The sequence below is a fragment of the Chelonoidis abingdonii genome, unplaced genomic scaffold (assembly GCF_003597395.2).
Source record: "Chelonoidis abingdonii isolate Lonesome George unplaced genomic scaffold, CheloAbing_2.0 scaffold0951, whole genome shotgun sequence".
Lineage (NCBI taxonomy): Eukaryota > Metazoa > Chordata > Testudines > Testudinidae > Chelonoidis > Chelonoidis abingdonii.
Genome location: NW_027425212.1, coordinates 1 through 10,270, shown reverse-complemented (window position 1 = coordinate 10,270; position 10,270 = coordinate 1). Strand labels below are relative to the sequence as shown.

At 49.5% G+C, this 10,270-nt stretch overlaps 1 long non-coding RNA gene and 1 other non-coding gene across 3 annotated transcripts; one reads left to right on the top strand and one right to left on the bottom strand.

Annotated features, from left to right (window-relative positions):
- The first annotated feature begins 6 nt into the window (after positions 1–6).
- On the top strand, positions 7–1,994 carry LOC116835428 (uncharacterized). Of its 2 annotated transcripts, none has more exons than XR_012654973.1 (2): positions 7–303; positions 654–1,994. It is a non-coding gene; the product is annotated as an uncharacterized LOC116835428 (long non-coding RNA). The 2 variants fall into 2 exon arrangements; XR_004376187.2 differs by having other exon boundaries at positions 7–333.
- A 5,636-nt stretch (positions 1,995–7,630) lies between these two features.
- Positions 7,631–7,701, bottom strand: TRNAV-AAC (transfer RNA valine (anticodon AAC)). The gene has a single exon. It is a non-coding gene; the product is annotated as a tRNA-Val (tRNA).
- Positions 7,702–10,270: the final 2,569 nt, after the last annotated feature.

Genomic DNA, 10,270 nt, shown 5'->3' with positions numbered 1-10,270 from the left:
GTTAACCACCAGTTTTGAGAGCTTCTGCTCTCCCTTTTTCAGCCTGCCCTAACTTTGGCATTTTCAGTGAGAACTGCCCCTGGCCCACCAGGTCACACTAAGCACTGAAGTTAAATTAATAGAATGTTTATTTTATGACCAAGTCTTATGAAATCAACTAAACTCCTTTGTTTTCTTTCATCTGAGCAGGGTTTCTGGTTTTCCAACGTGATGTGATCTCCCAGCTGGAACAAGGGGAAGAGCCATGGGTCCCAAACCTCCAGAGTTCAGAGGAAAGAGAGATCCTGAGAGCTCCCTGCACAGGTGAGGAAACATTAAACCACCTCAGAATCTGTAAGTGCCTGAAGGAAACATCTGGGATGCCCAACAAAGCTCTTGGGGAGATCTCTCAGTTCATTATTGTCCCTAGCAGGAGTCATATCCTCAGAGTAAACATAGTTCATGGCTTCCTCTAGATCCTAGCAGACACCAGGCATTAGCTTCCTCCCTTCCCCCTGCGTATTTGGATGGGATGTGAAGGCTGAGTTCATCCCCCTCCTCTCTCCTGTTTGGGGGAGTTCAGCTCCTGATTTTTATATGATCTGTCTTCAGCTCTTGTTTTGGTTTGGTCTTCCCCTTTCCATCCCTGTTTGAGGTTTCTGTCTCTATCACAGGAGGTGATGCAATGGCATGTGAGAAAGAGGGGCAGAATTCTCAGCCTGAAAATGTTGAGCCAGTGGGTAAAAACAGAGCATTATCTCAAAGTTCAAAAAGGAATGTGTCCAGGAGTCATGAGGAGGGAAAATCCTGGCAGATTCAGCACAGACCAGAAACAGATCAAGGAAACCAGCCAGGGGAGAAAGTAGATAAATTTATTTCCTCTTGGGGAACTCAGAAGGTCCTCATAGAAACCACAACACAGCAGGATATCCTCAGGCAAAAGACAAAAAATACATGCAGTGGGTGCGGAAAAACCTTCTCTTACAGCTCAGCCCTTTCTGTACATAGAGAATCCACACACGGGAGAAACCCTACAAAAGCAGTGATTGTGGGAAAACCTTCAATCGCAGTTTGCACCTTATTAGGCATCAAACAATCCACAGAGGAGAGAGGCCCTATGAATGCAGTGAGTGTGGGAAAACCTTCAGTCGCAGTTCGCACCTTATTAGGCATCAGAGAATCCACACAGGGGAGCGGCCCTATGGATGCCGCAAGTGTGGGAAAACCTTCACTCAAAGATCAGCCCTTTCTAGACATCAGAGAATCCACACAGGGGACAGGCTCTATGAATGCAGAGAATGTAGGAAAACCTTCAATCGCAGCTCAAACCTCATTACCCATCAAAGAATCCACAGGAGGGAGAAGCCCTATGAATGCCATGAGTGTGGGAAAACCTTCACTCAAAGATCAGCCTTTTATGTTCATCAGAGAATTCACAGAAGGGAGAGCCCCTATGAATGCCGTGAGTGTGGGAAATGCTTCACTAGTAGCTCAAACCTTATTACCCATCAGAGAATCCACATAGGGGAGAGGCCCTATGAATGCTGTGAGTGTGGGAAAAGCTTCAATCAGCGCTCAGCCCATGTTCACCATCAGAGAATCTGCAAAGGAGATAAACATTGTAAAAATCTCTAGGGCTATCAAGACTTTCTTTTCTTTAATACTTTACCTGATTCCCACATAGTAACTTTTAAAGCTCTTTGAACAGTGTGCAGCGGTATTATCCCTCAGCTTGTCCAGATGAGTGACCCATTTTAGCCTTTTGCAGTTTGCCCTCTTTTGAGATGGACCTATTTGTCCTTTCTATTGTCCCACAAGTAATTTGAGTGTGCCCTTCCTATGAGGAACCAGGGAGCACCACATTTATACCGTTCCTCCTATTGCAAAGTTATTGTTAGAGTCACCAATGATACAGATTGTATCATTGCCAGTTGTTCTCACGTTGCTCTGGGTTGTGCTGAAGAGCAGTTATACTGGGAATTTTTCAAATTATATGTAAATGAAGAGGAACTGGGGCAGGAAAAAAGTATAATTTCAGCTTTGTGACACTGGAAGGAGATGGGGTGACTCAATGATTCCCTCCTTCTCCTTCACTGCAGAACTTTTATCTTTTGCCTGAGCCATGCAGAGTTTATCTTCATCACATTCTATCCATCCACTTCTCAGAGTGTCATGTGATGAAGCATTCTCCATTGTCTGTGCTTGCAGATGATGTTTTGACTTTTTAATCCTATATCAGAGTCACTATGACTGCAGATGAAAGTGTCAAAGACCTGGGAGGGGAATTCAAATGGATCCCAAATACAGTGTGATCATTTAGAGTTTAAATCCCAGGTTCCATTTATTGGTAAAGCCACTTCTGGCAAGGGAGTGGTTTCCCCCTCATTACGTAACAGTTGGTTTCCATCACTCACATTCGTTTGTTTAAATCTCTATCTGTTGTTAAATAATTTTTTTGTGTGTTCGATAACTGTACTCAAGTGCTGTGTGAGATACAGTAGCAATGGTCCACAGTAAAACTAGTACCCTGGGATACTTCGGGAAAAGAGGATCTGGGATTTCACCGAGTATCTGGTGATCCGGGCTGGACCCCAGAGGCGGACACATTGAAGGAACTCAGAGGTTAGGGTGGCTGCTGTAAGCTCAGAGGAGGGTCCTTGAATTCCAGCAGGTTGGTGAGTTTGGTCACTAACATCCAGCTGCCAAATGCAGAACCCTCTCTTCCTTGTGGCAGGTGGCAACAAGGAGACTCTCAGTCCTCAGTACCCTGAGAAGGGTCACAATGTGTCTGTATGTTGATCCACCTGTCAAATTCACACAGGGAAAGCTCCCGATAGCACAAAACTCTGCCCTAAATCATGGAACATGTGCATTTTGCTCTGTGAAAGCATGTAAAGAATCCAAGCACTGGAGGACAGGGTTTGGGTCCAGAGTGACCCTAGACAAATTGGAGGATTGGGCCAAAAGAAATCTGAGGAGGTTCAACAAGAAGAAGTGCCAAAGTCCTGTACTTAGGACAGAAGAATCCTATGCACTGCTACAGCCTGGGGACTGACTGAGTGAGGAGGGATTTGATAGGGCCTTCAACTACCTGAAAGAGCAGCATTGTGGGCTTCTTCTGGCCACTTTTGCTGGGTTGGCAGGCATCCTGGAGGCCTTTCTAGAAAGAAAATTGGGAACTGAGTTAGAAAAACCAATGTGAAAAGCAGAACCTCAGTTTAGACTCATTTATTTATATTAAATCTTCAATTCTAGTGTCACAGTCAATACAGTTGCTTCAGCCTGATAGTTGCCAAAGGGAAACTTAACTTCTCTCCAAGGGAGTGGAGACAAAACACTTTGCAGAGTCCAAGAGACAAAGGCAGGGGAGAGTAAGTGCTTGTAGAGGACCAACCTCTGTTGGTGAAAGAGACAAGCTTTGGAGCTAACCCAGCACCCTGCTTCAGTTCTGTGTAGCCTGAAGGTCGTCTCTTTCCTAAACAGCAGTTAAACATAAGAACACCAGGAGCTCTGTTTTCACCTTTGCCCCCTTTCAGTCACTCTGGGATCCTAACTCTGCTCCCAGCTGTCAGGCAGCTTCCAGCCCATCCACCCTGCTCACTAACTCTGTGGTCATGTGTCACCCCCTTTGCCAGCACACATAGCCTGCAGGAAAGCTCCTCCTGCTAGATGCATTGGTGGTATAGTGGTGAGCACAGGTACCTTCCAAGCAGTTGATTTGGGTTTGATTCCAAGCTGATACCATGATGACTTTTTCTTTTCTGTTGTTTCCTCATCTGGAAGTGGTTTAATTTCAGTCACATTGTGTTACAATCACATTATCAATAGAATGAGACAATAAATGTGTGAAAGTCCAGCAGGTCATACAGGATGGAGGCATAGAAGGGGCTGGAATGTGTCAGCTGAGAAAGACAGAACACTTGGAAACCTGCATCTCCCATCCCCTGGCCTTCCGTGTTATGATTCCAGCTGCATGAGCTGTTTGTATGATGTTCCTGCATGATGGGGAAATGAAGTTTTGAGGCAGTTTTTGCTCCTGCAGTTTCCTTTGCAGTTACAATTATAATGACATGAACAAAAGGGAAGCAAAATAAAAATAAACCCCAAATTGCAATACAGTTAGGGAAAGACAAGATCACGGTTAAGCCAAACACTTCAAAATAAAAATTAATACTTAAAAAGGGAGGGCGAAGAGATCAGGTCTGCGGAGATCCCCTTGATAGTTGAACTCAAGTTGTTAGAATCAAAGTTCAGACTTGACACTGGAAAACCTGCAACTACCTGTCTCTCTGAACACCTGTGATGAGCAAGATTGAGTTGGGACACCTGTTCTGCTTCAATCATTTATTGTCTCTCTGTGTTCTCTGTCTCTTCTCCCCCCAATTCCTCGTCTCCAATGTCTCTGCCTTTTCTCCTCTTGCTCCCTCTCCCCTGACCTTTCCCAGGAACTCACACTCTACAGCATTTAGGAAAAGCCAGAGCTCCCATGTTCTGCACATGATCCTGTGTCAGAGGACATGTGACCCAGGTTAGAACAGTCACCAGAACAATATGACCCTTTATGGGAGACTTCTCTGCCTACTCTGCAATTTACACACACCCCCACTGAAGGGGGTGGGGTACAGCTCTGACTGAGAGGCCTCACAGGAGAAATTTCAGCCCAAAGACAAATTTGTGTGAAATGTTGAGAAGTGAAAAGCCCCCTTCCCCTCTCCCAAATCCCCAGAACTCTAGTGTCACCCCCATGGCACCAACCTCCTATTTAGATCCTAAAATAGCGTTTTTGCACCAGGGGGCTGACATTTTGGACCGGACATTGTAGCTCCACTGTTATTTTATTGAATTGCTTCAAAACAGCAAGTATATAAAGTCTCCTAAGTGCCAGGCTCTCTGCCATGGAAACAGCTGCTCCTGCTATCCAGGAGTCTGTGCGTTCCACACAGCAACGTACAAACCTGACCCAAGCTGAAGGGGGGTTAGACAGTGACAGTAACGCAAATCTTCCAACTATTAACCCAAGTCCCTTCCTTTCTTTAACCCAGGATGTGCCAGTCAACTGTTAGCCATGGCGTTATCTTCATCTTCAAATACCTCTTGGCACATTGAACAGAGGGAGTGAACGCCCCCCTGCCCCCCGAATGGCTCCCTGTTGAGGCTTTGTACCGTACCTGCCCTGGAGACTGTCTGGTTTTATACTCTTAGAGCTTTTTCTCTTCAAACCCCGTATCCCAATCTCTGGGCCAACTCTGCATTTCAGAGTTTAGAATTACTCTCATCACCCTCATATGGCACTTTCCATGTGAATTGGGCAAAGCAAGTGTGGGAACCTACACGGCTAATGAAAACCAACCCTCTGGGTGAGGCCTGAGCGCACACCCACAGCTGTATTTCCCTCTTCACTAGCCACTATAGGTACTTCTTAGACAAACTTGAGTTGTAGGTAGTTATGTGTGTCTGTGGTTTACTACTTTGACTGCTATGTGAAAAGTTGATGGCTCAAACCCAACAGAAGCTGGTGGGGTTTTGTTTTGTTTTAAGCAATGAGAATCTAGTACATTTTAACAGGCAGCAAATCTCCTCTGTTCAGGTCTAGCCCCATTTGACTCCTTCTGCCCATTTTCTTCCATCCCCCTCAGTGTCTTTCCTTCCCCACTGGGGACATGCAGAGATGAACCCCAGTCAGTCTGTGTCACAGAGAGTCTGTATCTCCTAAGGAATGTGGGTGAAGGATTCCAGCTGAATTAACTCTGCTCACCTGGGTTAGAAACATTTGTTTCTTTCGAGCAGATAGTGGGAAATGGGACTATTAATTCAGACCCAGGAGGCCAGGCAGAGACCTTCATGACCTTGATCTCCAGGAAGGGAGAGAGGATCCCCAGGAAGGAAGAGAGCTTCCTTTAGACTGAAGCTGGGGTCTCCTGGAAGTTGGAAAAGACCCTTGGTCATTGAGGATCTCATGGGATCATGCTGCTCCAGAGGCTCCAGAGTCCTGGGTGTGGGGAGGGTGTCACTGCACAGTCTGAAACGGAAGGGAGGATCCTGGAAGGGAAGGAGGAACAGAAAATGGAGAGGAATGAAACGGAGAGCAAACCCTTCTTCTCTCTCCCCTCCCCAACCCAGCAAGAAATGTTACCAATGGTGAAACTCCCCACCATGAATGGCAGAGAACACAGAGACATTTGCATCAAACTGAGAAGAAGGTGACCAGATATCAAGTTTGAAAAGTCAGGGACTTTCACCAGATGCATTGGTAGCACAGTGGTGACCAAAGCTGCCTTCCAAGCGGTTGACCTGGGTTTGATTCCTAGCCAATGCAATGAAGTGATGTTTTCTCCCCTGGGAATTGGTTTAATTTCAGACACATGGTATCAGTTTAGCAATGGAATGAGAGAATCAGTGTCCCAAATCCCTGCAGATCATTAAACACCCAGTGGAGGAAGAAAGGGGCAGGACTATACAACAAGCAGTTCCCTCTCCCTTTTACACTCAGAGCCTTTAAGGTCAGAAGGGACCAGTGTGATCATCTAGTCTGACCTGCTGCACCTTGCAGGCCAAAAGACCCCACTCACCCACTTCTGGAATAGACCTGGGAGGGGAGGCAGCTCCATGCTCTGCCTCTATCCCAGGCAGCGCATGGAGGTCCTCGCTCCCCTTCCCCCATGGGTGTGCAGAGATGTGCCAGGAGCACTAAGGTGGCTCCCTGCCCACTCTGCCTCCGTCCCTCTGTGCTGCTCCCAGAAGTGGCTGGCATGTCCCGGCATCCCCTGGGGTGGGGGGGGGTCTCCATGTGCTGCCCCTGCCCTGAGTACCAACTCGGCAGCTCCCATTGGCCAGAAACTGCAGCCAATGGGAGCTCTGGGGGCAGCGCCTGCCAGCAGCGGCACATGGAGATCCCCTGGCCCCACCCACTTAGGAGCTGCTGCCAGAGGGTTGTGTGTGCCAGTCACTTTGGGAGCTGCAGGGCCCGGGGTAAGCGCCACCCGTCCTGCACCCCAACCCCCTCCCCTAGTGCAGAGCCCGCATCCCGCACCCAAATCTCCTCCCAGAGCTTTGCTTGACTTCCTTTCACCCAGAACCATCCTTCCTCTCCTGGGCTGCAAGTAGCCACCCCTGGGAAGCCAAGAGGCAGGCACAGGATTCTGCAAGGTAAGTGTCCCATAGAGCCGCGATGGACGGTGCGATGAAGGTAAGTCTTCCTGAGGCACAATGAACTGCAACACGGCAAACCACTCACCAGACGGTCTGGGCAAAGGGCATTCACTGGAGGTACAAGCTTGTGAGTGACTCCTGAGCACAGGGCCCCTTCCCCTTTTAAGGACCTGCTCCTCATGGCCTGCGACTAGAGATGACTTGGCTGCATCTGGTGGGTCACACTCCACCTTGGCAGTGTCCATGCTCTGGGGGTGTGAGTGCTGCTGAATAGAGTCCCAGACACCTTGTCTACCTGGGACTCTACTGCTCTTCACCAGCCCTTATCTCCCACAAGCAGTCCAGCAGGAGGAGAGGGGGAAAGCCACTTCACAGGCATTCAGAGAGGGAGTGGAGACAATAGTGGGAGGGAGGGGCAGTATAAGAGACCTTTAGAGCAGAGAAATCACTGCTGCTCCTACAAGAGCAGGGAAGGCCAGTAGGAGCTGGAAATTAAGCCCGCTGTTTCTGCCTGGTTTCGAACCAGGACCTTTTGCGTGTTAGGCAACGTGATAACCGCTACACTACAGAAACTCTCTCATAGGCCTCTGCTCCTCCCTTCATAGAACAGAAGACTGGCCATATTGGGTCAGACCAAAGGTCCGTCAACCCATATCTATCGGCCAACAGTGGCCAATGCCAGCTGCCCCAGAGGGAGTGAACCTATGTGACGTTTATTGATATGAACTGGGACCATATAGAACATGGGTTGCAAACCAAGGTCCTGTAGTGGCACCAAATCCTATGGAAAGGGGGTCACATAAGGTGTCTAAGACCAGGTTACGGGTTACTGGTTATGATTGTGCCGTCTGTATGCTGTATCGTTTTTGTAGTTGAGGTTATGAATATTGGCTCTTATTGTCTGTATTTCAACTTGTCTGTGTTACTGAAAAAGAGCCCAGCCAAGTTGGTGTCAGCTCAGCTTAAGCCTGCTTGATGGCCCATTAAGGACCAATCAACTACACAACTGACCCATTGAGAGGAGGCGGATACGCCTGTGACTCAGCGGAGTGTGCAGAAACTGGCCATGTGACTGCAAACTCCATTTTGCTGTAATTTCCACACGTAGGAACAAAGGAGTGTTCTTACACCTGGAAAAGCCTATGTAGGCGAAGGCTCATCTCCATTTGTCTTCAGTCCTGCTTCTTACCTCTGGAGGACTTTGCTGCAGCTGAAGGTCTGCACAAAGGACTGAGAAGGGGAGTATTCCAGAGACTTGATTGAACCTGCAGTTCATTCATCACTGCTACAAGCCTGAACGAAGAACTTTGCGTCGCTGTAGGTAATTGATTCCATTAACAATTCTAGCTCTCATCTCTCTTCTTTTCCTTTTATGAAATAAACCTTTAGATTTTAGATTCTAAAGGACTGGCACAAGCGTGATTGTGTGGTAAGATAGGCTGTAGCCACTTTCCTGAGCGGCTCCCTGACGGCGAATTTGGCCGAGACAGGTGGGACATCGCCTGGCTGTGGCCCGCGCCCGCAACGCCACGCGCCGGCTAGGGAGCTGGCTGCCGCTGGGTATGGGAGCGAGGAGCGGCAGGAGCTGGGAGTTCTGGTGCTGCAAGATCGAGACGGAGGGCAGCATCACCGTCAGCCGAGAGCCAGAGGCGTGCTGGAGAAGTCCCTGGGGTCCACGGCGCTCTACGTGGACACCTCCTGACGGAAAACCCCCACCAGGCAAGGCCTTTGAGGTGACCAGCAAGTGGGGACTCCAGCAACCACTTCTCTCCCCGCGGGCAGCTTCACCCGCCCGCTTCGCCGACTGGCGGTTATACACCGCGCCCAACCTAAAACTCGCGTCCCGCTCTATGATGGCGCCATCCGTCACGGAACCGGGACCAAGCGCTGCAGGAGTGCGGGTTCACCCTGAGACCCTGCCCCACGTCCTGTCAGCTGCAAGCCCCACGCCAGAGCCTGGCAGCTTGCGGCCAACACCGCCGCTCCAGGACCGCCATCCTTGGTGAAGGCTACGCCCCGTCGGTGAGAATTGCAGTCAAACGCACCATCCACGACACACCAGACAGCCCGCTGCGCCAGACATCGTCGTAACACGGACGAGGAGGCGGAAAGATCATCCTCGTCGACGTGACGACCCAGATCGAGAAGACCCGGCGTTTCCGCGAAGCCCGAGCCCGTCAACTCGAAAAATATTGCCCCTTGACTGACCTTTGCGGGCAAAGGCTAACGAGGTTTACACGACGCCCTGATCGTCGGGGGCGCTAGGCGCCCTGGGACCCCTCGTAACGAACGTGTACTTAGGGCCTGTGGGGTGGGCCGTCGCTATGCGCGACCATGAGACGTTGATGGTCTCGGACGCTATCCGGTGTCCAGGGCATTGCACCAAACACATCACCGCCACGCCGTACCAGGAGTGAGCCGAGTGGCTCCACGCACACCACGGGGGGAGGGGGAAACCCTTACAACCTCCCTACTAAACTACATCCCTGAGTCCTGAACCCACCGATCTGGATTCCACCCGTTGAGGGTCACCCTGTCCCCATGACCCGGCCCGCTTGCTCTAATCATGACTATGTGTAACCCATTAGTTGAGCGATGTACCCTCACTGCTCCCCTACTATATTTTGACCTAAGGGGGTCAGATCAGTGACGGTAACGCAAAATTTCAGACTGTTAACCCAGTCCCTTCCTTTCCTAACCCAGGATGTGCCAGTCACCTGTTAGCCATGGCTTACCTTCATCTTCAAAATACCTCTCGGGACATTGAACAGAGGGAGTGGAATCCCCCCCCAGATGGCTCCCTGTTGAGGCGTTGTACCGTACCTGCCCTGGAGACTGTCTAGTTTCATACTCTGTAGAGCTTTTTCTCTTCAAACCCCTTATCCCATCTCTGGGCCAACCGCCCGCATTTCAGAGTTTACAATTTACTCTCTTCACCCTCTAATGGCACTTTCCATGTGAATGGGCAAAGTAATGTGGAACCACCTGGCTAATGAAAACCAATGTTCTGGGTGAGGCCTGAATTCACACCCACAGTTGTAGTTCCCTCTTCACTAGCCACTATAGGTCTTCTTAGACAAACCTGGGCTGGGCAGTGGTCATGTGTATCTGTGGCTCTCACCGCTTGGCTACTATGTGAAAT